Source organism: Bombina bombina, chromosome 3, assembly GCF_027579735.1.
Source record: "Bombina bombina isolate aBomBom1 chromosome 3, aBomBom1.pri, whole genome shotgun sequence".
Lineage (NCBI taxonomy): Eukaryota > Metazoa > Chordata > Amphibia > Anura > Bombinatoridae > Bombina > Bombina bombina.
This window is the reverse complement of record NC_069501.1, coordinates 449,234,812-449,261,044: the sequence shown is the minus strand read 5'-3', so window position 1 is coordinate 449,261,044 and position 26,233 is coordinate 449,234,812. Positions and strand designations below refer to the sequence as shown.

General features: G+C 36.1%; 1 long non-coding RNA gene across 1 annotated transcript; it reads right to left on the bottom strand.

The window, feature by feature from the left end:
- Nucleotides 1-9,326: 9,326 nt before the first annotated feature.
- LOC128651693 (uncharacterized) lies at nt 9,327-23,702 on the bottom strand. The gene is made up of 6 exons (XR_008401167.1): nt 23,621-23,702; nt 20,898-21,040; nt 18,667-18,771; nt 13,869-13,934; nt 11,640-11,715; nt 9,327-9,510 (listed from the first exon to the last, which is right to left on the bottom strand). It is a non-coding gene; the product is annotated as an uncharacterized LOC128651693 (long non-coding RNA).
- Between the last annotated feature and the right edge of the window lie 2,531 nt (nt 23,703-26,233).

Genomic DNA, 26,233 nt, shown 5'->3' with positions numbered 1-26,233 from the left:
CACAGTGTAAATGCCAAACTTAGCAAATTTATTGCATAAGAGATAAAATTCACAAACACAGAAACAAGGTGTCTGACGCGTTTCCCGCCCTCTAGTGGCGCTTCATCAGAGACATAATGCACATGTACACACTCCATCCTTATATTGGGCAGTACCTGCCCTCACACTTGCCCATACTTCAATTTAAAAAGATAGTGACAACAAGTAAAAACGGAACCAAAGTACATCTCATTGACAGTGCTGTTTTTAAACTAATACTGTATGTTCTAATAGACAGATAAGCCATTTCTGAGAATATTGCAGCAAGGATAAATAAAGCATTACAACCAGATAAATTGCAATACTAGTTTGTTATTCGTTAATCCTATGTTGCCGTCAGCACGCATACACCAAATATGAAGTGTCAGCAGAGAGCATACATTTCCCTTACTCACTAAATTAGAGCAGACAACAATTTACTAATTCGGTGTGCCTGCAAACGGCAGCATATTCATAAGGTACAAGATAACCATATGTCAAATTACATTATATATATATATATATATATATATATATATATATATATATATATATATATATATATATAGTCAGGATACTCAAAACCAATAAAACACAGTGAAAAAAGGGTTAAATATCAAAACATCAATATACCAATGTTCTATTATCCCTTTTTTAACCCAGTCTGGCTATCACCTTTTCCTAAATTATTCAAGTTAACTGAGGTAAAATATCTAACATTACAATAAATCATAATATTCACCAAGATTATATCAGACATAAAAAGAAATGTTAGTGTGAAAACACATACAAATACTTTATAACACTAAATAGCCCTTGGTGTAAATTTATCATATATATTATTATATTCATGCAATGTTATAACACTCAAGGATAACAGACTACGCGAATATTACTGTCCATTGAAGCACATTTCTGAGAACATGGATCAAACCGCAAACATTCATTGGTATATGTGTATAAGCAGGACACGGATACATAATCAGTGGGTATAAACTATTATAGACATATACAGTCAGAGGTTGGAGGTATTCAGAATATGTTAAGGCTTATAGGTTGGGGGACAGCTTCGAAAAGTTGAACGGAGTAGCTTATTCTCTTTATGTGAACACCGTTCGTCGATTTCCTCCGACTCCTCCATTGTTGTTGTAGGTTCACTCCCATGTTCTAGGGCAGACTGGATTAGGTGGGTTAGGTCTTGAAATTGGTTTGACATCTTCCTTGCTAAAGCTGCGAGCAGGACTTGTACTTCTTTATTGAAATCCTCCATTATTGGAGTATCTAGAGGTGTTGCATTGTTCTCTGTTAACCCGGTTGCCCAGGGGGGTGCTGTAACGTCGTCTTCTCACAATCAATTGTATAGTCTCACAATATCTTCCTCTTATAGGGAACCCACAATTTCAAGCTGGGTTAGATTAATCAATTTTCAAGAAATGGCATTTGTTAGGACTTGACAGGATTATACAATTTGTTGACCAGGAAAAAAAATGTAGCAAGACATTTGAAGAATTTAAGAACAATTTCAATCTCTCTAATAGAGAGTTCTTCGCATATCTACAAGTAAGGCATTATGCCTCAGATCTAATGAGGGAGGGAAAGTGGCAATGGGAATTGGGCTGTCTAGAGGGATGGTTTATGTTGGTAAAGAAAGGACTTATGTCCATCTCTCATTGTTATTATCTCCTGGGAGCTGGAAAAGGGAGACAAACTCTTGAGAAAATTGCTCAAGATTGGAATATAATGTCACAAGATAATATTGATCCTAAATTTATACAAAATTCCATTCATAAAGTTACACAGGCTACCCTTTCAGCTACATGGAGAGAGGCACACCTTAAACTATTACATACATTTTACTTCACTCCTGAAAAAGGTTATAAGCGTCAAAATGTGAATTTTCATAAATGTCCCAAATGTTCCTTGATTGCGGCAGACCTTATGCACATGCTCTGGAAATGCCCCTTGATTAGACAATTCTGGAGTAAATTAGAATTCTGGATGAATACATCACTTAAGATCTCCCCTCTGGCGCTGTCGGTAAGCCTAGTCGTGTTTTGTTTTAAAAGTCAGCAAGAACAACAGCCAAACAAAAAAAATAATAAGTATGTCTCTCCAGGCAGCCAGGTATTGAATTGAAAAAAAAATAAAAAAAAAATTGAAAACTAGAGAGATACCCAGTGTGTCAGAGATAAAAAATTACCTTAAGAAGCAATGTATATTAGAACAGCGAGATACTAATATAAATAACGAATCTGATAGACAATTTTTTTAGTAAATGGGCACCATTTATCAAGTCTCTTCTGAATAGAGATTGATTATATAATATTTCCCTTCCAAAATACAGAAATGATACTTCTAGGGATATGGTAACTAGACTTGGTAGACGAGGAAGAACGACAGGGAAAATGAGATTGTAATTATATCAAAAAAAAAATTCCCTCCCTTTTTTTTTTTAGTTTAGGAATAAAAATGGTTCAGCAATACAAATTAGATATTAAAAGTCTTATCTGGGAATTAGTTAATTTGGTTTAGTTGTGAGCCAGATCACGCTAACACTATTCTCGTCTTATTTTCTGATAATTTAATGTCTGTTAGTTTAATTGTATTAACAATATAACAATGCAGATAAGTTTTGGGATCAATAATTTGTATGTTCAAATGTGTGCCTTGCATTGCATAAATAATATGTTTGAATCTACTATGCTGAACAAATAAAAAAAAAATTTTTAAAAAAATTGCATGCTCTATCTGAATCCCCGAAGAAAAATAATGGGTTCAGTGTCCCTTTAATGCAGCTAAAAATGTTGTATTAATGTCATGGAAGACCCTTGCTGTGTGAATAACCTTTTTTGTTCTCCATAGTTTAATTTAATGCAAAGTAGGCATATACAGGTAGCTATGTTTGTCCTACTTCAAATTTGCTCACACATTTTAATCCCTTGGCTAATAATTGTAAAGGCCACTTTTTATGGTTACACTGCTCAAAACAATTAGAGGGTACATTGTGTGCAAAGTACATATAGTGTGTACACATGATAGAAACCTTCAAATATATGAAGGGACTTAATAAAATAGAAGCTGAAAGCATTTTTCACAAAAAAATAAATGCAAAAACAAGGTGGCGACAATCAAAAGTTAGAGGGTAGCAGATTCAGGAGAAATTTGACTAAGCATTTTTTGTTACAGAAAGGGTGGTGGATTCATGGAATAAACTCCCATTTGAGGTGGTAAACACAAAGACTGTAAAGAAATTCAAAAATGCCTGGGACATGCATAAGGCTATCCTAAGGAAAAAGTAACATGTAATGTGGGTAGACTTGATGGGCCTTTTTGGTTCTTATCTACCGTCAAATTCTATTTTTCTACGTATGAGGCATTGCTCATCGCCACAAGCAGGGGAGAAGCCTACATAGAAAGCACAAGTAGTTAGACAAAGGGGCATATGTATCAAGCTCCGTATGGAGCTTGATGCCCCGTGTTTCTGGCGAGCCTGCAGGCTCGCCAGAAACAGCAGTTATGAAGCAGCGGTGACAAAGACCGCTGCTCCATAACCTGTCCGCCTGCTCTGAGCAGGCGGACAGACATCACCGGAAATCAACCCGATCGAGTACGATCAGGTTGATTGACACCCCCCTGCTGGCAGCCCATTGGCCGCGAGTCTGCAGGGGGCGGCGTTGCACCAGCAGCTCTTGTCAACTGCTGGTACAATGCTGAATACGGCGAGCGTATTGCTCGCCGTATTCAGCGACGTCTGTCGGACCTGATCCGCACTGTCGGATGAGGTCCGACAGACCTTGATAAATAGGGGCCAAAGAGTCTAACCATAAGTTATTAGCAGTGTCAAAACAGTTCAATTGACTTATTTTCTCTAATAATCTCCTGACTTGTTTGGTGTATTGATGTATTATAAATAATGATAAATGTATAACTGTCTGACAAGGGGTTTGTTTTGGATTGTATTATAATAATAGGGGTGGCAAAATAATCTTCCAATGTAAAAATAGGTCCCAAGTAGACAAGTGCCTTTGTGTACTTTAGCCTAGTTTCCATTGAGTTGATAATGTTTGGAAACTGGCGGTACCATAAAATCTCCATAGAATTTAATGGAATGTATCACCTCAATAGAAACAAACCCTTTGCAAACAAATGTAGAAAATGGCCAGCAGAAATTGTCTCTCTCCACATTTCATCTTGTGAAAGGGCAACACAAAGATCTGTACAAATCCAAGTCCTTGTGTGTTGCCCTTTCACAAGCAAAAATTTGACTCTGAAGAGAGACAAATTCTGCTGGTGGCTGCCATTTTTGGCAACAATGTACACAAATGCACGTGCCTAGTCCCAAGTAAAAAATAAATTTAAAAAAAAAATGAAGAAGCACTGTTTAGAATATACTTGCACTTTTTAAAGGGGCAGTAAATACCTTGAGATTTAATAGAAAAAAAAAGTTTAGCTTTTGCCCTTTTTATGTAATTTAGCTCTGAGGATTGAGCAGTTTCTATTTCTGAGAACACAGAAAGCACCCTAACGACATCTCAAGGGTAACCCTACTATGTATCTTTCTCTAATTGGCTTTAAAGGGGCATGAAACCCATTTTCCCCCCTTTCCTGCTCCAAAGCATGCAGTGGTGGCTTCAGATATATGCCTCGTGTTATTGGCTCAACCATGTACCTTGCTGTTTCTTCAGCAAAGAATACAAGAGAGAACGAAGCAAATTAAATAGAAGAAAATTGTAAAAAGTGGTTTAAAATAGTGTTCTCGATCTGAATCTTGACAGCAAACTGTTTTGTGGATATCAGTTAAAACATAAAACCCAGAGTATATTATACCAAATTTCATGGTCCTGGCTAGTAGGTGCGGTTTGGCATATTGTCTATCTTCACAAATAAAAGGGAAAGTAAAGTGAAAAATAGAAACTTTCATGATTCTTATAGAACATGCAATTTTAAACAACTTTTCAAATTTACTTTTATAATAATGCTAAATTATAATATAATATATGCTGTCTTAGACAATTTTTAAAGGACCAGGAAATGCAGTAGATTTGCATAATCAACAAATCCATGATAAAGACAATGCAATAGCCCTGATATTCAAAGGTTCTCCAGTTTGGAGAGAAATTACAGTTCAGACTTCACAGGGGCTGAACTCACTGAATATTCAAAAGAAAAAGAGCAGAACTCTCCAGCACGGCAAGATCTCTATCATTTCTATAAATGAAGTAGAGACAAGCCCAGTGCAATAAAGCACTGCGTGATATGAGTTTTGTTACACTTCTGTGTTACTTTAACAAATTAGGGTCATACTTTGTATATTTCTGTTTGTATAAACAAATTACATTGCACCTTGAATTTGCTGCATTGCAAACTAAAACTGCCACTTTCAGAAAGTGGGAGGGACAGGGCTGTTTCCTGGGCTGAACAGGGGAGTTCCTAGGTATGTCTGAAGTTCTCTCACCAGTCTGTCTGTCAACAGTTGTCTCGCCAGCTGTATGCAGGTGAAGTTTGCTCAAAATTCACAATAGACTTAACTAATAGAAAAGTAATATATAGTAAATAGACAAAAGTTCAATTGTAGTGAAAACATTTAATTTTAATTTGGAATTGCTACAAACTGAGACTTTATATTAGCCCCAGTGGTTCTCCAGTTACCTTCCCTCTCCCATGTGAAATGTTGTATTGCAGAGAGCTTCATTACTTTCTATTTCCAAGTCCCTACCCTTTTCATAGAAAATTCAGTGAATTTTGCCCCTGAAGCCTGCTGTATAGTCAGAATTTGTAAAATCACAATACTAACTACACAAAATAAAAAAAAGTTTAAATTGGAAGCGTAAAGTGATATAAAACGAAAAGCACAAAGTGTAAAAGCAGCAGAACTCTGTCATGCAGTGCTATATTGCACTTGGCTTGTCTCTCACAGAAATGCAGGGAACGCCCCTTGGAGAAGTAAAGCAAAATCTGTCTTTTTAAAAAAAAAAAAATCACTAGGGATCTTGCAATGCTAGAGGATTCATTTTTTTTCTGTCAAATGTCAAAGTTCTCCATTTCCACATGCATACAAGTATAGTCTGTGAATTCTTGCACATGCTCAGTAGAAGCTTGTCGACAAAGTATAAAACGATTGTGCACATTGTTAAAGGAAGTAATTTGGAAGGTTGTTTAGAATTGCATGCTCTGAATCATTAAAGTATAATTTTGACTTGAGTGTCCCTTTAAAAAAAAAGGGACATTGTACACTAGATTTTTCTTCGCATAAATGTTTTGTATAAGATCCATTAATAAAGCTAATACAGGTTGTTGTTTTTTTGGGTGGGGGGGTGTAAAAATGTAATTTTGCTTTTTTTTAAAAAAAAAAAAAATTGTGCCGATTTTCATATTTCATACCAAGCCCCAAAGTTTTAGAAGTAAACTGTAGTCTACCTACTCCTCCAGCTTGCTCTGGTTTGTGTAGAGGGGTTTTTCATATGCAGGGGAGGGAGTGTCTGCTCTTTTTGCTTTCCAGACCCTTTCACTGGGTCTCCAACACTAATCTCATTAACACTGTTAAACTGGGAGCTTCTAAGTAAGTTTTTAAAAGGTGTTTACATCAGTATCCGCACATATTCTTTATAGTAGTGTATTACATGCAGTTATATGAAAGTTAGTGTATACTGTCCCTTTAAGCTCTGAGCTTCAGCATCCCTGTTCTGCGAGTTTGTGTGGTCTAGCGCTTTACGGCCGAGCTCTTGTTGCTTATAGCACTTACAGCTGACCAAGACTCATCTAGTAGGGCAGAAATTTCACAAACTGACTTGTTCAGTATGACCCATCGTACTGCCACTGTGCGGCTAACTAGGGCTGTCAAAAATAATCGTCACACCGATGCATCACGATGCAGCAGTGAACGATTCTGCATCGATGCAGTGAAGGCTCTTAATCGATTCCGGGTCAGTGACGTCATGGGCAGGGGATTCGGTATGTGAGGAAATGAGTCTTGTACTGTCAGTTTCCTGTTTTCCTCATTGCTCCGTTTTTAAACTTCACTGTTGTTATGGAGCCACAATATAAGCCTTTCCAAGCCGCCTCCTCCCCTGTATGTCAGTTCGTTTATTTTTTTTATTGCAAGTACTGGGAGTTTGGTTTGCCCTCCCTTCACTGACTGCTGCTTTATTTAATACTATTGGTATTGGTAGTACTAGCAGTCAGTGCCTATCACTGTTCTACGTAGTGCAATATCGTGCTCGTCAGAGAGAGACTCTCGGTAGCCAGTGTCACAGGAATTCATATAATCCCTCTGAATTAGCTGCTGATAACGTAGAACAGTGATAGGCACTGACTGCTAGTACTACCAATACCAATAGTATTAAATAAAGCAGCAGTCAGTGAAGGGAGGGCAAACCAAACTCCCAGTACTTGCAATAAAAAAAATAAACGAACTGACAGGTGACATAGAACAGGCAACTCCCAGATAGGCACCATTAACCCCATACATGCCAGGCGAGTCTGACAGGGAACTCCTGTGATTCAGGACTTCCTGTGCACACTGCGCAGATATCTGACCCAGAGAGCATTACCAATAGACCTCCTCTCACATGTTCCGGTCAGGAATTTTTATGACACCTATCCTAAAGAGCCGACAGCAGCCTCATGTAAACAGTGAATCTTTTCTTGTATTATAGATTCACTGTTTACTGTTGCGGTCTCTGCTGCATGTTTCCTCTCTGTCAGATCCCTAGCCCAAACGAGCATTTGAGGGTTGCTGTAAAACTTTTGACTTACTGTATCTAATAGAAACCCTCAAATGCTCGTTTGGGCTAGGGATCTGACAGAGAGGAAACATGCAGCAGAGACCGCAACAGTAAACAGTGAATCTATAATACAAGAAAAGATTCACTGTTTACATGAGGCTGCTGTCGGCTCTTTAGGATAGGTGTCATAAAAATTCCTGACCGGAACATGTGAGAGGAGGTCTATTGGTAATGCTCTCTGGGTCAGGTTTCAGATGTCTGAATGTACTCCGTGAGAATGTTTGAGTGAGTACACTGCTGCTGGTTATATTTTCCTTTGTAAAATAAATCTACAGATACATTTCTGTGCATATTGTAGTATTATGTTTATAAGTGCTCTTCCATCTTACACAGTTGTTTAAAAGATTATTATATATATATATATATATATATATATATATATATATATATATATATATATATATATATATATGTGTGTGTGTGTGTGTGTGTGTGTGTGTGTGTGTGTGTGTGTGTATATATATATATATATATATATATATATATATATATATATATATATATATATATATATATATATATATATACACATACATACACACACATATATAATATATATATATATATAAAAATATATATATATATAAAATATGGAATAGAACAAGATCATGAAAATCATGGGCAGTAATCGTGATGCATCGCGATGCATCGTAGAATCGAATCGTATCGAATCGTTACAATGATAATCGTAATCGAATCGTGAGACAAGTGAAGATGCGCAGCTCTAAGCCGGCTATGGAGATGTTATGGCTACATGCTGGACTTTATACACTTATTAGCAATGGGTGTGGATGAAACACCTGAACTCCATTATTACAAGTATCTACTTACCTAAAATACGCCCCAAACACATACATTTTTTGAAAATTATATATTACACACACACACACATACAAATACCCAATTCCCGGAATTCCAAAATCCATGTAATAATTAAAGAAGAAAAAAAAAAAAAAAAAAATATTACAATTTTTCCCTGCCCACGTTTGGTTTTTGGGTGTTCTAAAAAAAAAAAAAAAAAGTCTGTTTATTTAAAAACAGCCATTACCTTTATGCAGTACAGTATTGTATTAACTATACAAAAACTATTGAGAGTTAAAGAAAACTACTTTTAGGTTGCAGGTATATAGTTATGACATGTAAATATTGCCTAAATTATATAAATGATACTGTTACACTTAGTCTCATTCCTTCTCCAAGCAGTCCCATTTTACAGATGCAAAAATATAAATATAATTTAAAAAAAAATAATAGGCATACTGCAGCATCAGCGCAAAACTAAGCACCCATGGCGCAGCTGTTTTTTTCAAGATGACGTTTCAACTTTAGTTATTAGCTGTGCTATTGAAATACTGAGCTGTGCTGTGGGTGGCCGGAGGCGCTTAGACAAAAAAAAATAAAAATATAACTGATGAATGATGGTCACCTTTATGTTAAGTGATGCTAATTCTAACGTTTCATAAATAGCAGGATTTATCATCACTTTAATGCATAACCATATAAATAAAAAACTATAACAAAATGTAAGATAAGTCACAGCTTTATTAATAGAACAGATATCAGAAACACTTTATTAGCATTTTATTAAATAGCCAGGTTTATAGTTGAAACAGGAACGCCAAGGACAATCCCTTTCTATGGGTACACGAGTTGTGAGAGCAGCAGAGTTGCATGAAACAGACACACGTACTCCAGCTGTTAAAAACACCTGCAAAAAAAAAAAAAAAAAAGTGAGAATATAGAACAAAATGTAAAGTTATTCCTAGAAACCATAGAGAATAACATACAGTAGACATGGTGTACACTTTTCTCCTCAACTGCATCCATTTGAATAAGTTGTATTCAGGGAACACCTACAACTGGTATCAACTTATTCAGCAATATGCATTTTTTTCCATTTAACCCCTTAACGAACAGTGCCGTACAGGCGCAGTAGTTTATTAGCCCTAAAGGATGCCGCTGTCCTGGGCTCTTTCTGCGGCAATCTAGCTGACAGCAGCGAGATTGCTCTATTCTGCATGTCCCACTCGAGAAAAGAGAGCCGTGTGTGAATCCTACACTGCACAAAAAATAAAAATCTTACACTACAGCCAAGCTTAATCTTACAAGCTACATGATTAACCCCTACACTGTCAGGAATTTCATAAGTCTGTGCCAAGTTCATACTTTACTGTTAACTTGTGGGATTTAACAAAAAAAATTAAATCGTAGTAAACTTTCTTTAGCGAAGAACGGAAATAAAGGGACATCTAAGGCGCATGATCCCGTGCTAGTCCTGGGACAAGCATATAGATGCTTACATTTGGTCTATAATGGGATGAGGCTACCAAAGACGCAGAGGTAACATACGGTCATTTTTTACAGAGATACTAAGGTGATATTTTATAGTCAGCCTTTTACAGATTTGCTACATCACTTTCAAATGATTCAGCATTTGGTTGTCTCTTTAAAAGTTCAACTCCATCAGATCTGAAACCGTTTGTCCTAATACAGAATTAAAGGGACACTCAAAACAAAATAACCTTTGAAAAATTCAGAAATAACATGCAGTTTTAAGACATCAAAATTTTGCATAGTCTTTTTATATTCACACTTCCTGGGGAACAAGCCCCTACTGAGCACGTGCACAATCTCACAGGGTATATTTTTCCTTTTAAGAGCATGTCCGTAGGCTCAAGAAGTACGTGCCCATGTCTTAAGCACTGCATAGGCAAAAGGGTTTGCAACAATGCTCAAGCCTACCTCATTATGCTCTTATGAAAAGAAGTTTAAGCAAAAAGGGGGAAAAAAAAAAAAAAAAAAAAAGTGTGAGGTACATTATAAACAGAAGTAAAATAAAGTTGTACACAAATATTCTGTTAGACTGAAGCAAAGAGTAGTGATCATTACAGCATCCCAGAACCAGTTCTCACCTATAGAGGCAATAGGAAATGAAGTAACTGAACAAGGTACAGTTTACATAGAGGGTGTGTGAGTTCTAGATGTGTTACAATAGTCACATTTATCTATACTGATGAACCTATGAGATGGTGACAAAACAAGTTGAAATCCTTAAAAATGCCAAATGCTTCAGTTTTTTTGATTTGGAAATAAACAATTTTAAAACAACTTTCCTTATTACTTCTATTATCAAATTGGCTTAATTCTCTTGTCATCCTTTGCTGAAAGAACAGCATTGCACTACTGGCAGCTAGCTGAACACATCTAGTTAGCCAATCACAAGAGACAAATGTCTGCAGGAACCAATAAGCAGCTAGCTCCCTTTAATGTAGGATATGTGCATATTCTATTTTTGATCAGAAATACCAAGAGAAAATTGAAGTGAATGTAGAAGTGAGGGAGACAGATATTCCTTTTACCTGGGCCATGTGAATTTTTAAACCCGGAACCATAGTGACTTAGCATTAAGTGCCATTGCTACGACAATGAGACGTCTGCAATTTTAATAAACAAAAAAGACACACAACCCCCCCCCCCCGCCTTCAGTCTGGTAACCATTTTCTTAATCCAAGTAAGCAGAACATAAAAGGGATATGAAACCCAAATGTTCTGGGCAGCGCTTGCCGATTGGTGGCTAAATGTAGCCAATAAATCAGCAAGCGCTACCAAGGGTTCTGAACCAAGTGGGCGGCCTCCTGAGCTTACATTCCTGCTTTTTCAAATAAGGATTAAGAGAAAAACGAAAATATGATAATATGAGTAAATTGGAAAGTTGCATGCTCTATCTGAATCATGAAATAAAACATTTGGGTTTCATATCCCTTTAAGATGCAGGGAAACAAAAATGCAAGCATTGAAAGTTGTAAATGCTACATCTTCACAACCATTCATGCTTACCTGGGCTGATGTAACGGAGAAATGTTTCATGTAGACATTTTGTCCAGTGCTTGAAGATCTGTATATAAAACAAAATCTATATACAGAAAACAAAATTAGTGTAAGAAACTAGACAACCTGGTGCTCTAAATGCACCCAGTGTACAAAAAGTACAGAGTTAAAGTTGCCTTTCCCATATTTAAGCCAAACATATTATACACAACAATCATACATAATAAATAGAACATACATATACATAACATATATTATACATATAATACCATAATTATACATAATACATAATTATAAAAATATTGTACAATAGATAACCAAACAGACTGAAATCTGATTAGCTTCCCATGATCACAGACAGTGAGAGCAGCCGCACTCTACTCTCACTATCCGTGAACACTTCAGCAGACACAGAACTCAATGTGTTCAGTTACCATACTACAAATTATAACTTTATACAGAATAATAATTAATAATAATATAGAACATACATATTATACATAATATAGAACATACATATTATACATAATATAGAACATACATATAAATAATAATAATCTATACATAATATATATATTATACAGAACAATTATACATATTATACATAATAATAATATAGAAAATACATATTATACATAATAATAATAAATACATATACATAATATATTATACAGAACAATTATACATATTATACATAATTATACAAAATATCGTACAATAGATAACCAAACAGACTGAAATCTGATTAGCTTCCCATGATCACAGACAGTGAGAGCAGCCGCACTCTACTCTCACTATCCGTGAACACTTCAGCAGACACAGAACTCAATGTGTTCAGTTACCATACTACAAATTATAACTTTATATAGAATAATAATAATATATAGAACATACATTTTAAACATAATAATAAATAGAACATACATATTATACATAATAATATATAGAAAATACATTATACATAATAATCTATACATATACATAATATATATTATACAGAACAATTATACATATTATACATAATTATAAATATTATACAATAGATAACCAAACAGACTGGAATCTGATTAGCTTCCCATGATCACAGACAGTGAGAGCAGCCGCACTCTACTCTCACTATCCGTGAACACTTCTGCAGACACAGAATTCAATGTGTTCCGTTACCATACTACAAATTAACTTTATACAGAATAATAATAATATAGAACATACATATTATACATAATAATATATAGAACATACATATTATACATAATAATAATATATAGAAAATACATAATATATAGAACATACATATTATACATAATATAGAAAATACATATTATACGTAATGGAAAATACATATACATAGTATATATTATACAGAACAATTATACATAATTATAAATGTTATACATAATTATACATTATAAATATTATACATAATTATAAAAATATTGTACAAAATATTGTACAATAGATAACCAAACATAGACTGAAATCTGATTAGCTTCCCATGATCACAGACAGTGAGAGCAGCCGCACTCTACTCTCACTATCCGTGAACACTTCAGCAGACACAGAATTCAATGTGTTCAGTTACCATACTACAAATTATAACTTTATACAGAATAATAATAATAAAACATTATACGGATGAATCTGGTTGAATCCTTGTCATACTTGAATGGTGTCCCAGCGAAATCTCATCTTGTGCAGCAGAATGACGTAGCAGATCTTGAGCAGCAGAGGTGTCCTTTTCATGCAAACAGCAGCTTGGCATACTTGAATGGTGTCCCAGCGAAGTCTCATCTTGTGCAGCAGAATGACGTAGAAGATCTTGAGCAGTAGATGTGTCCTTTTCATGCAGAAAACAGCAGCTTGACCGGTTAACCTTAAACAAAATGTTAATGGGAGATGCACAGGAGACAGATATACATTCACAATAGACCAAGAAAAAAAAAAAAAAAAGCCAAAAAGGCATTTGGAGGTACAGATTGGAATCTGCCTAGCTTTCCATGATCACAGGTGGTGAGAGCAGTCGGCCGCACTGTCCCCACTGCCTATAAACACAGTTGTCAAACACAGAATACAATGTATACCTCCTCCTGCCTTTGTTGTGGCAAATGAACATCAAATAATAAAACCTTAGCTTAACAGCAGCATTAGGTTTCTGCTTTATAATTTATAAAGCAGTTTGTTCCAAAATTGAATCCAATATATGGGAAAGGCAACAGTAGCCCCAGTCTCTGTCCTTACCAACTTGCAGCCTGGGTGTCAGCAGACGCAGTTGAGATGAAGACCCCTCGCTTCACATTGCTAGATCTGTTGAGAGGAAACAAAGTTTCAGTTCTTGCACAGCAATACATAAGTAGCTATAAAAAGTCATTTTTTTCAGCTATCCCTAAAAGGCAAATACAGAGAAGGGGGGTGTAGTGAAGTGTTCTTCTCGCACTGCATGATAAACACAAATATGATCATTCATGTACAGATTATAAGAGCAACACTCCCCCCCCCCCCCATCTCTGTCTAAAAGGTCATGAAAAGAAAGTATTTTCTATCTTTCACATCTGTTTCGAGATAGAGATGATAGAGATGGAGGAGATAGAGATGGAGATGAGATAGATATATATATTAACATAACAAAAGTGACATAGGGACACAGAAAATAAATAAATTACAACACATAATAAAATACAGTAATATTTAAACTTGAACATGGTTTTAAAATATAACTCTAGGATGCTTGACTTATAAATTAAACATTCACGATTCAGCTACAGTATATAACAACGTTCCAATTTATTTCTATTACCAAATTTGCTTTATTCTTTTTGGTATCCTTTGTTGAAGAATAAAGCCAAGTCGGCTGAAAGGAGCCCAGGAGTGTGCACGTAAAATACAAAGTCTGTTCAAAGCACTGAAATAAGGGGGCAGTCTGCAGAAGCTTAGATACAAAGTAATCAGAGGTAAAAAGTATATTTAATATAACAGTGTTGGTTATGCAAAACTGGGGAATGGGTAATAAAGGGGATTATCTATCTTTTTAAACAACAACAACTCTGGTGTAGACTGTCCCTTTAACAAAATGATACTAAGCAAAATTGATAACAAAAATAAAATAGGAAACTTGTTTAAATGGATTAGAGTGATATTTTAAAAAGGACACTTCACCTAAACATGTTCTCCAATTTAAATTGTTCTCAATGATCCCTTTTACCTGCTGGAGTGCATTGAATTGTTTCTAATTAACTCCTTTACCCCTATTTTGGCGTTTGAAATAGCTTATTTAGCTTGTGGTTTCCCAACCTATACTGTTTTGATACTGGAGTCTCAGCTATTGCATAGCCTAAGTAAACACAGCCAGCAGAAGAAATTACACTCACAGTGGGGTGCAGGATAGTAAAGTAATAAAATTATTATTTTCCATTGTTCCCTCTATGTATTGAGCTTTAGTTTTCCAGAGAAATATAAGATAAGGAAGCAAGTGTGTGTGCACATAGTGATAACATAATGAGAGCTGATATTACCTGAAACTCAACCCATTGTAATAGGCTGTGGTTTAAAAGCACAAACCCAGCTACTTCATATACACAAACCTGAAAATGCAATTTCTCACATTTTATCTACTTCAGCTGGTATAAACAAGTCATTGAAAAAAAATTAATATAAAAACTATTTTACAGTGTACTGTAGGGGTGCGCATCTTCACTGGTCTCACAAATCGATCATGTCAACGATTCGATTCCACGATGCATCACGATTACTACCCATGGATTTCATCAACAAATTCATATTTTTATTTAGAACACTAAATAGTACGTGTATATATATATATATATATATATATATATATATATATATATATATATATATATATATATATATATATATATATATATATATATATATATATATATATATATATATACACACACATATATACATACACACACACATATATACACTGTATAAAAACACACACGTAACTTGAGTCAATCCTTTAACCAATCCCTGCAGGCTGCTCCGCTCTACCCGTGCTAACGCAAAGAGCCCTGACTAGTGCTGCATAATACAGAAGATCTAAGATGGGGGTCCCAGACCAGGATACCATCAGTGCACGGGGCCAGGCCCCTGAATGGAGTCACCCCCTGATTGAGTGCTGGATCCTTAGTTCCCTGGGACAATAATGTATGCAGGGATTGATAAATAGTTTATGGCATTGGCTGCAACTATGAACATATATATATATATATTTATTTATTATTTTTTTTGGGACACCTTGTAAGTGGTGACTGGCTGAGCAGAATATGGCCATATTGTGTGACTAAGATCCCAATGTTATTTAAGAGTATAGAGTTTTAAACAGGCATTTATTGCAGACTTTATATCAAAATAAGTGTGGTTTCATTTTGGATGTGCGGTAATATTTTTTTTTTTTTTTTTTGTATTTACTCAGGTCATTTTGGCAGCACTCCCACAGTATGTGCATTGATATATAATAGGTTTTTGCTAGGTGTGCTTAACCAAACCCCCATGTTTTAATTGCTGTATTTTTACAGGGAGATTGACCTAATCCCTATGGTTAAAGCACACCACTAAAAACCTGCTCAGGTGAGTTCCAGACAGTGTCATTAAGGCTATATAAACCAGGCAGCCTCATTTTGAGGCATAGAATGGATTTCTATACTAGAATCAAAGGATTCAGCCCAGTAAGGTTAAAATTTATAGAGTTAGGACCAGTCTATTTTGGGACACCTTGTAAGTGGTGACCGGCTGAGCAGAATATGGCCATATTGTGTGACTAAGATCCCAATGTTATTTATAGAGTATAGAGTTTTAAACAGGCATTTATTGCAGACTATATCAAAATAAGTGTGGTTTCATTTTGGATGTGCGCTAATATTTTTGTATTGTAATATATATATATATATATATATATATATATATATATATATATACACACACACTTTTTTTTTTTTTTAAACATAGAGGGCCAATTGACAAGTACATTACAGAACCAGGATACCAAACTTAAATAACATGTAAAGATATTTATACATAAATGATAAAAATGCAACACAATACAATAGTGTGAGACAGCTATATATTGTATAAACCACAGCTCTATAGAAGTACAGTGTAGTATATATGTGATACAATAAAGTGAGACAGCTATATAGTGTATAAACCACAGCTCTATAGAAGTACAGTGTATGTGTGAGATACAATAGTGTGAGAGCTATATAGTGTATAAACCACAGCTCTATAAGAAGTACAGTGTATGTGTGAGATACAATAGTGTGAGAGCTATATATTGTATAAACCACAGCTCTATAGAAGTACAGTGTATAATATACAGTGTACTTCTATAGAGCTGTGGTTTATACAATATATAGCTGTCTCACACTATTGTATCACACAGTACACACATACACTGTACTTCTATAGAGCTGGGGTTTATACAATATATAGCTGTCTCACACATTACACACATATACACTGTACTTCTATAGAGCTGTGGTTTATACAATATATAGCTGTCTCACACAAATACACTGTACTTCTATAGAGTTGTGGTTTATACAATATATAGCTGTCTCACACTATTGTATCACACATATACTACACTGTACTTCTATACAGTTTTGCCAGGCAGGGTCACGTGACGTGTTAATCAATTCGGCTCTTCACTGCATCGATGCAGCATCGTTAAAGGCTACATCGTGGTGCCGATTTTCAACACCCCTAGTGTAATGTCCCTTTAAGTTTATTTTTTTACCACTGTGCAAGTACATTGAACATTTACATTAAAAAGGGACAGTCTAGTCAAAATGAAACCGTTATTCGGATAGGACTTGTAATTTTAATCAACTTTCCAATTTACTTTTATTATCAAATTTGCTTTGTTTTCTTCTTATTCTTGGTTGAAACTAAACCTAGGTAGGCTCATATGCTAATTTCTAAGCCCTTGAGGGCTGCCTCTTACCACATTTTTTAAATTGCTTTTAACAAGAGATGTAGGCCATATAGATAACACTGTGTTCAGGCACAGGGAGTTATTTAAGAGTTAGCACAACACAATTCTAAATGCAACTCAATAGATTTGATATAGTCACAGTCATGTTATCAGGGGGGCTGTCAGAAGTTTTAGATACAAAGTAATCACAGAGATAAAAAAAAAGTGTTAATGTAACGGTTGGCTGTGCAAAACTGGGGGGATGGGTAATAAAGGGATCATCTGTCTTTTTAAAACAATAATTCTAATCGTAGACTATCCCTTTAACAAACAGCTGCCTATGCTAGTCAATCTTGCTTAAGAAGCTAAAACACTTTGTTTTATCTTAGAATAAAAAAAAAAAAAGCTATATTGCCCCACAACATACTATTTAATGCCCCTTTAAACATACTATTTAATGCCCCTTTAAGAGACAAGATAGATATACACTAGGAATATCAAATTCTTTCCCTATTCCTTTAAGGATAAAAGTCTATCAAAATTAAAAAGTACAGTCAGGCCACAAAAAGTCACTGCAAGGATAAGTGGACAACATTACAGGGTGATTATAGTGGTAAAATTACATTAGTTAGAATATGTCATTTTAAGATTAGTGATCCTGCACTACTGTGTGGACACAGTAGAAATACTGCTTGGGACCCCCAGAGCAGTGCCGGTCCTAATCAGCAGCGCTTCTGCTTGGAACTAGCAGTGCTCTGTGGGTCTTGAGCAGGACATTATTGTTGGTGTTAAAAATGACATGCTCTAATGCTATGTGTTTAGTCCCAAGCAGATACAATCAGTAACACTACAGCACTGCTTTGCTGGTCCGAAGAAGTACTTCTACTCTGTGTTTACCCCTTTGCGGGTTAAAACACACAATAATGCAGTCGCTAGTCTTAAATTCCATTTGCTAATAACAAATTAGAGCATGTAATGGTTTGACTATTATCACCATTTAATTATACTATATGTCTGCAACAAAAATGATCTACTGTTATACAGGAAAGAACTCGAATACTAGGAATTTAATGTATTTTACAACAATTTAACTCTTACCTGTTTTAACAAAGGAGGCACAGACATTTCTTTTGACAATAAGCTAGACACTAAGTGTTGGCTGTATGTCACCTGGTGCTGTAGATCTGATAACTTTAGCATCACCTACAGAAACGGGAAAAAAAAATACATACTACTTAACGTAAGAAACAGGACATTGTGGTAAATTTGCATTGCCTATAGTTAATACTCAAGTAGAAAATGCAGAGATAAAACACTTATAAGAATGAACCTTAAATATGAAGATAAAGTCTATATCCTGGGCTGTACAGCATATCCATTTAGTGGGTTTATGTTGTTAGTTATATGACCAAATGCTACAAAACTACCGCCTAACAGTTACTCCATATCATAATTTCATAAATACAACAAATATAAAATAAAGCGCATAAGAAGAGTAAGAAATCTAGGTGTCTGTGGAATGGTATAAAAGGATCAGGAATTAAGTTAGTAAAGATTTGGTGATTATAGTCAGTGACAGAGAAATAATAAATGCAACAAGAGTGTACCATGAATGTTAGTTGTGCATTTTCTGGGTTGGGCTTGCATGGGACATATGATGGGGAGCATGACCTAAGGCTGAGGAGACAAACTTGTAATGTACCTCAGTATATAACTAGCCTTGGGTAGCTTCAGCAGGGGCCCGCTGCTTCCACTTCCCAAAGACACCGCTGCTATGAAGACCGTTTACTGTACCTACCCCTAATGAACATATGGAAAAGAGAGATCTTTGCCAAAAAGAGGAGTTACTTGGATATAGAATGTGTGAAGCAGTCATGTAGGAAAACAAGACAAGGGTCCTTATAGTACTTTGAAAAGGAGCAATATGCCATTTATTAAGTGGTCATGTACTTTAATAGGAGAAAATGCATTAGGCTATTTTTATTTAATATAGACTATCAAGTCAGAAACTTTACTTTGAAAAATAGGGGAAAAAGGGAAAATTCAAAATGCTATATTAGAGGTAAATTATTTTATTTTAAAAATATCATGCTCATAGGCATCAAGAGACAATTTACAATCCACCATAGCTTTACAGCTGTATCCATGGGCACAGGGAGCAGGCGCGCACTACTCCACATGTCCATAAAAACAGCTGCCACCATGTGCAGAGAGCTCACTGTAACATCTGCCAGTGATCATGTTGGGTCTAACAGGACAGAAGAAAGTAAATTATGCTGTTAAGCAGCCACTGAAAATAGGGGGGGAAATAAAATGCCATGCTAGAGGCAGCAATTTATTTTAGACTATACATGCCCAAAGGCTTCAGAAACAGTTTACGCCCCACAATAGCCTTACAGCTGTAGCGACGGGCACCAGGAGCAGGTGCGGACTGCTCTTAGTGTCCGTAACTACAGCTGCCACCATGTGCAGAGAGCTCACTGCAATGTCTGCCAGTGACCATGTTGGGAATATCAGGAGGGAAGAAAGTAAAATGATGCTGTTAAGCAGCCATTGAAAAGGAGGGGGGGGGGGGGGAGAAATGCCATGCTAAAGGCAGTAATTTATTTTAGACTATACATGCCCAAAGGCTTCAGAAACAGTTTACGCCCCACCATAGCCTTACAGCTGTAGCCACGGGCACCAGGAGCAGGTGCGGACTGCTCTTAGTGTCCGTAACTACAGCTGCCACCATGTGCAGAGAGCTCACTGTAACGTCTGTCAATGACCATGTTGGGACTATTAGGAGGGAAGAAATTAAAATTATGCTGTTAAGCAGCCATTGAAAATAAGGGGGGGGGGGGGGGATGCCATGCTAGAGGCAGTAATTTATTTTAGACTATACATGCCCAAAGGCTTCAGAAACAGTTAACACCCCACCATAGCCTTACAGCTGTAGTCACGGGCACCAGGAGCAGGTGCGGACTGCTCTTAGTGTCTGTAACTACAGCTGCCACCATGTGCAGAGAGCTCACTGCAACGTCTGCCAGTGACCATGTTGGGTTTTACGGGAGAGAAGTAAATTATGCTGTTAAGCAGTCTTTGAAAATAGGGGGAAATAAAATATAATCCTAGGGGCAGAAATTAATTATTTTAGACTAGTCACATGTCCAGAGGCTTCAGAAATAGTTTACGCCCCACCATAGCTTTACAGCTGTAGTCACGGGCACCAGGAGCAGCCGCGGACTGCTCTTAGTGTCCGTAACTACAGCTGCCACCATGTGCAGAGAGCTCACTATAACATCTGCCAGTGACCATGTGACACCTACATATTAATAACCTGTACTTACCTGCAAACTGGTCTCACAGTCTTGTGGAAGTAAATTAAGCTGTCATATGCTTGAAGTTTCCATAAAGCCATTCTGCCATGCCATCACCTGTTTCTAACCGCTGGAGCCATTTTTGAGCTGGACAGATATTCCAAATAAGCCAGCTAGAAGAGACAAAACAGACTTAATACATTTACATTATAGATTCCAATTAGTGAAGTAACCTATCAGAGGTAGTCTGGCTATGGCAACAGTATACAAAAGGATTTATTATAATAATTTGAGAAACCATTCTTTAGCCTGTGAGATAGAGATGAGAGATAGATATATAGATATATTTTCATACATACACACACACACACACATTAAAAACAAAAAAACACACACCATGCAACCACACAACATACTTAAAAGGGACAGTTAACTCAAAAATGTTCTCTTTAATTTGTTCGAAATTATCTATTTTACCTGCTGGAGTGCATTGCATTGTTTACAAGTAGCTAGTTTACCCTTATTTTGGCATTTGAAATAGCCGATTCTGAAAGTTTTTGGACTTAAAAAGGACAGTCATTTTGGGAACAAAAACCCATTTTAAAAAAATTAACTTGACATTTACATTTTTATAATTAAAATCCATTAATATTGTTTTTGCATTTTAAATTTATAAGCTTCCCAGTGCCCTCTGAAATCAACTTTCAAAGACCAATAAGCAGGGCAGTCAGTCATACAACCTCTGTGTACACCTGCTCATGCACAGACTGCCTGGCTTATTTATCCGTGCTCAGAAACTGAGCAGCGTTTGAGAATGCTGGTGCACCGGCAACCAATCAGCCTTCTCTGCAAGCTGACATCTCCAAGGCAACCACAAAGCGTCTTCCGTGTCTGCAGCTCAATGTAAGCAGATCTGCATGCAGTGGGTGTTCATTTTCTATTATGAGACCAGCAGAACTATAACAGCTATGTTTTAAATGAAGAAAAAAGTGTCTGCTTTGTTTATCAAACCCCTTACAGCGAGTGCCCCAGACTACCTCATCAACAGTGCTAAACTGGGAGCTCCCAAGTATGTTTGTAAAAGGTTTTATACTGGATTTTTAGATCAGTATCTGTGTATCTTATTCTTTATAGTAGTGTCTATTACATGCAGTGAAATGAAAATTGGTGTATACTGTCCCTTTAATGATTTCATATACTTGTAGTTGCTTGATCAAAATAAAAGCAATTAACTTGTAATGTGTTAGTAAAATATATTTTACATCATAATCCCTTTATTATCTATTCCTTAGTTTTGCATAACCAACTCTGTTATAGAAATATTCTTTTTACCTCCGATTAACTTGTATCAATGCTTCTGAAGACTGCCTCCTTATCTCAGACCTTTTGACAGACTTGCATGTCAGGTAATAAAAGTGCTTACTCCTAAATAACTCCACGGCCACATGCACAATGTTATTTATATGAAACACATGGACTAAAGCCCTCTAGCAGTAAAAACTGTGAAATACATTCAGATAAGAGGCGGCCTCCAAGGGCTTATGAGCCTACCTAGGTTAGCTTTCAACTAAGAATACAAAAAGAACAAAGCAAATTGGAAAGTTGTTTAAAATTGCATGCACTATCTGAATCATGAAAGTTTAAGACTGACTAGACTGTCCCTTTAAGAGCAAGTAATTGACAAACTATGTAAACACAGCCAGCAGAATAAATGACACTCCTGGTGGGTAGAAGAGATAACTAAATAAAATACTGCAAATGTGTGTACACAAATTGGTAACATAATGAGATAAATTGTACCTGCAAGGTCAACCAATTTTAAAACCAGAAATTTAATATTTTATAAATAAACCTGAAAATGCAATTCCCCATACACTTTATATACTCTGCAGCTGGTATAACAAGTCATTGGAAACAGATTAAGCAAAAAACAATTTTACAGTATACTGTCCCTTTAAATAGAAAGGTAAAAACAGAAATGTGCATAAATGCATTTAAATAGAAGCATTTTCACAATACTGTATACAAAACATGTTCAAACAACACAAAGTCCACTGAATGAATTTAAAAAGTAATATACTAGCAGGCAAGTTTTTTCCTTTTTTAAAAAAAAATATATATATATTCAAAAAACCTTCCTTGTGCAAGTAATATACCCATTTATTTAAAATGTTGGCTATTTCTATTGGATACTTCTAGAGACATTTGCAGACTGATCTCTTACACTAAAAAAAAAATAATAATAATAATAATAATAATAATAATCTGCCATTGCAAAAGTTTCAGTTCCTTCCTAGCCTAATTATGTTCTTACACACAGACAAGCTACACATTCCATTCAGTCAGTACAAAGCAGTTTGTTATTAAACTGCAGAGCTGTAACTCATTTACTTAGGAACTTTTTATCCACTGAAATCAAGAGTACTGTCTCTTATTTGTAATCTGAGCTATAGATCAAATCAATGCTACACAACTAAACGTTTATAACATCAAGAAATCTTTTGTAAAAGTTTAACAGCAAAATGCTTGCAGTATTAATGGAGAAAGCATAGGTAGTGAAGATAGTGCATTTATATGATTCTGCATTGCAGCTAAACAGTTTACTAGGTCACATAGAAAGCATAATAAGCAGACAATTTAAGCACTTGGCTCATATACACACTCATCTGCAGGCAAACACATGATATAAATATCACTGCTGAATATAAGATATAAATCACATATTTAACACAACAAAGTAATGCAAAGCTCACCTGCTCCTGCTAAACAGCACAAACATCTCACAATTTTTTTGGCGCAATTTCAGCCTTCCAGAAGCAACCTCATGGCTTTATGATCATGTGGCATACAGCAACCAATCAGAATAAAGGTTTTTTGTGTTTTTTTTGTTTTTGTTTTTTTTAAACATGCTTTATTTGTATGTAACACTGCATGATAAAAAGTGAATTTCTGGCGAAACAGTTCATTTTTATTATGTTTTTTTTTTTCTAGCAGATTTAACAACATTTAATTAAATTTAAGTTATTTTCTTGGATTTACAGCAATATTTAACTTTAAAAATTGGTATGGGGTGACCAACAATAATGCAGGACTGGTTAGATCTCCAAAAGCAAAAGGGAACAGTCTTAAAGGGACATGCACACACAGCCTTTAAATAGACAACTAACGTCACACACAGTCTTAAAGGGACAGATCACAGTATGTGAACCTTGCACACTCTAAGTCTTAAAGGGGCAGGCACACACAATGCACACAGACTTAAAGGGACATGAAACATTTTTTTCTAATATGTTTCAGATAAAGAATACAATTATAAACAACATTCCAATTTATTTCTATTATTTAATTTGCTTCATTCTTCAGATATCCTTTGTTGAAGAAATATCAATGCACATGGGTGAGCAAATCAGCAGCTACTGAGCATATTTAGATATGCGTTTGAACAAAGGATATCAAAAGAATGAAGAAAATAAGATAATGGAAGTAAATTGGAAAATTGTTTAAAATTGCATGCTCTTTCTTAATCATGAAAGAAAAATTATGAGTTTCATGTACCTTTAAGGGGACAGCACACCACATGCATGCAATTATGGTACAGGCACACAAGAAACACTTAGTCTTAAAGGGATAGGCAAACACACATTTTGCACACAGCCTTTAAAGGGACAGGCACAACACAGAGACTTAAAGGGGCAACACACCACACATGCAATCTTAATGGTACAGGTGCACAAGCACCCAAGGAAACTCAGTCTTAAAGGAATAGGCGCAGACACACATAATTCACACAGCCTTTAAAAGGAACATGCACGCACACACACACACACAACGTACACATACTTAAAGGGGCAACACACCACACGCATGCAATCTTAATGGTACAGGTGTACAAGCACCCACGGAACACTTAGTCTTAAAGGGATAGGCACAGACACACAATGCACACAGCTTTTAAAGGGACAAGCACACACACAATGCACACAGACTTAAAGGGAAAGCACACCACACGTATGCAATCTTAATAGTACAGGCACATAACCACCCAAGAAACACTCGGTCTTAAAGGGGTATGCATACACACAGCTTTTAAAGGGACAAGCACACACAACGCACACAGACTTAAAGGGACAACAAACCACACTCATGCAATCTTAATGGTACAGACGCACAAGCACCCAAGGAACACTCAGTCTTAAAGGGACAGGCACACACATAATGCGCACAGCCTTTAAAGGGACAGACACACATACACAACACACACAGACTTAAAGGGGCAACACACCACACGCATGCAATATTAATAGTATAGGCGCACAACCACCCAAAGAACACTCAGTCTTAAAGGGGTAGGCATACACAAATAATGCATACAGCCTTTAAAGGGACAGGCACAACACACACAGACTTATAGGGATAACAAACCACATGCATGCAATCTTAATGGTAAAGGCGCACAAGCACCAAAGCAACACTCAGTCTTAAAGGGATAGGTGCAGACACACAACACACACAGCCTTTAAAGGAACCGGCAGACACAACACAGACTTAAAGGGGCCACACACATGCAATCTTAATAGTACAGGCGCACAACCACCAAAGGAACACTGTCTTAAAGGGGTAGGCATACACACAACATTTAAAAAGGGACAGATCACCATATGTGCACACACACAACCTTGCACTCTCTCTCAAAGCAATGCACTCAGCCTTAAAGGGTCAGACACGTACACTCATGCACACAACTCACTCAGCCTTTAAAGGGCTTTAAACACTTGTCCTTAGGATTTTGTGTTTTTTTGTTCATAAAGTTTTTTTAGTTTTTAAAATACAAATCCCTTTTTTTTTTATTATAGGTGTTCCAATTTGTGTTTTTCTTACATTTACTTGCGCTTTCTGAGCGCTCCATGCCGAATCCGTGCAGACGTGGATGTGAGTGGACAAAACCGGAAGTCTGTGCTTATTGCTGTGAGCGCACAGGAATGTAGACATCACGCTCACAGCATAACTAAAAAACTACTGCTGCTATAAAGTTTGCAGCTATTATCTTTATTTTTTTTCTCAAGAATATCTTTTAAACCGGCATCAGCTAGTGTTTGCTATATAGCTATAGCTAATACACTTGTAAGCTAATCATTCTTTTTTACTCTGTTCACAATGTAAAATTCATTCTTGTGGTGTGAGGGAAAGAGGGATGGGTAGGGATCGCCCAACACACTGTTCAGCGAGGCGGCTGCTGTCTCAAATTTATTGTGGTATCTTCAACACTAAGCTGTGTCACCCTTCTACCCCTCTCCTTTCTCTCCGGGGTCCCGCTCAAGCCATACTTTTTCTTCTTCTTTTCTATACCTTTCAGGGTTTGTTTAGAT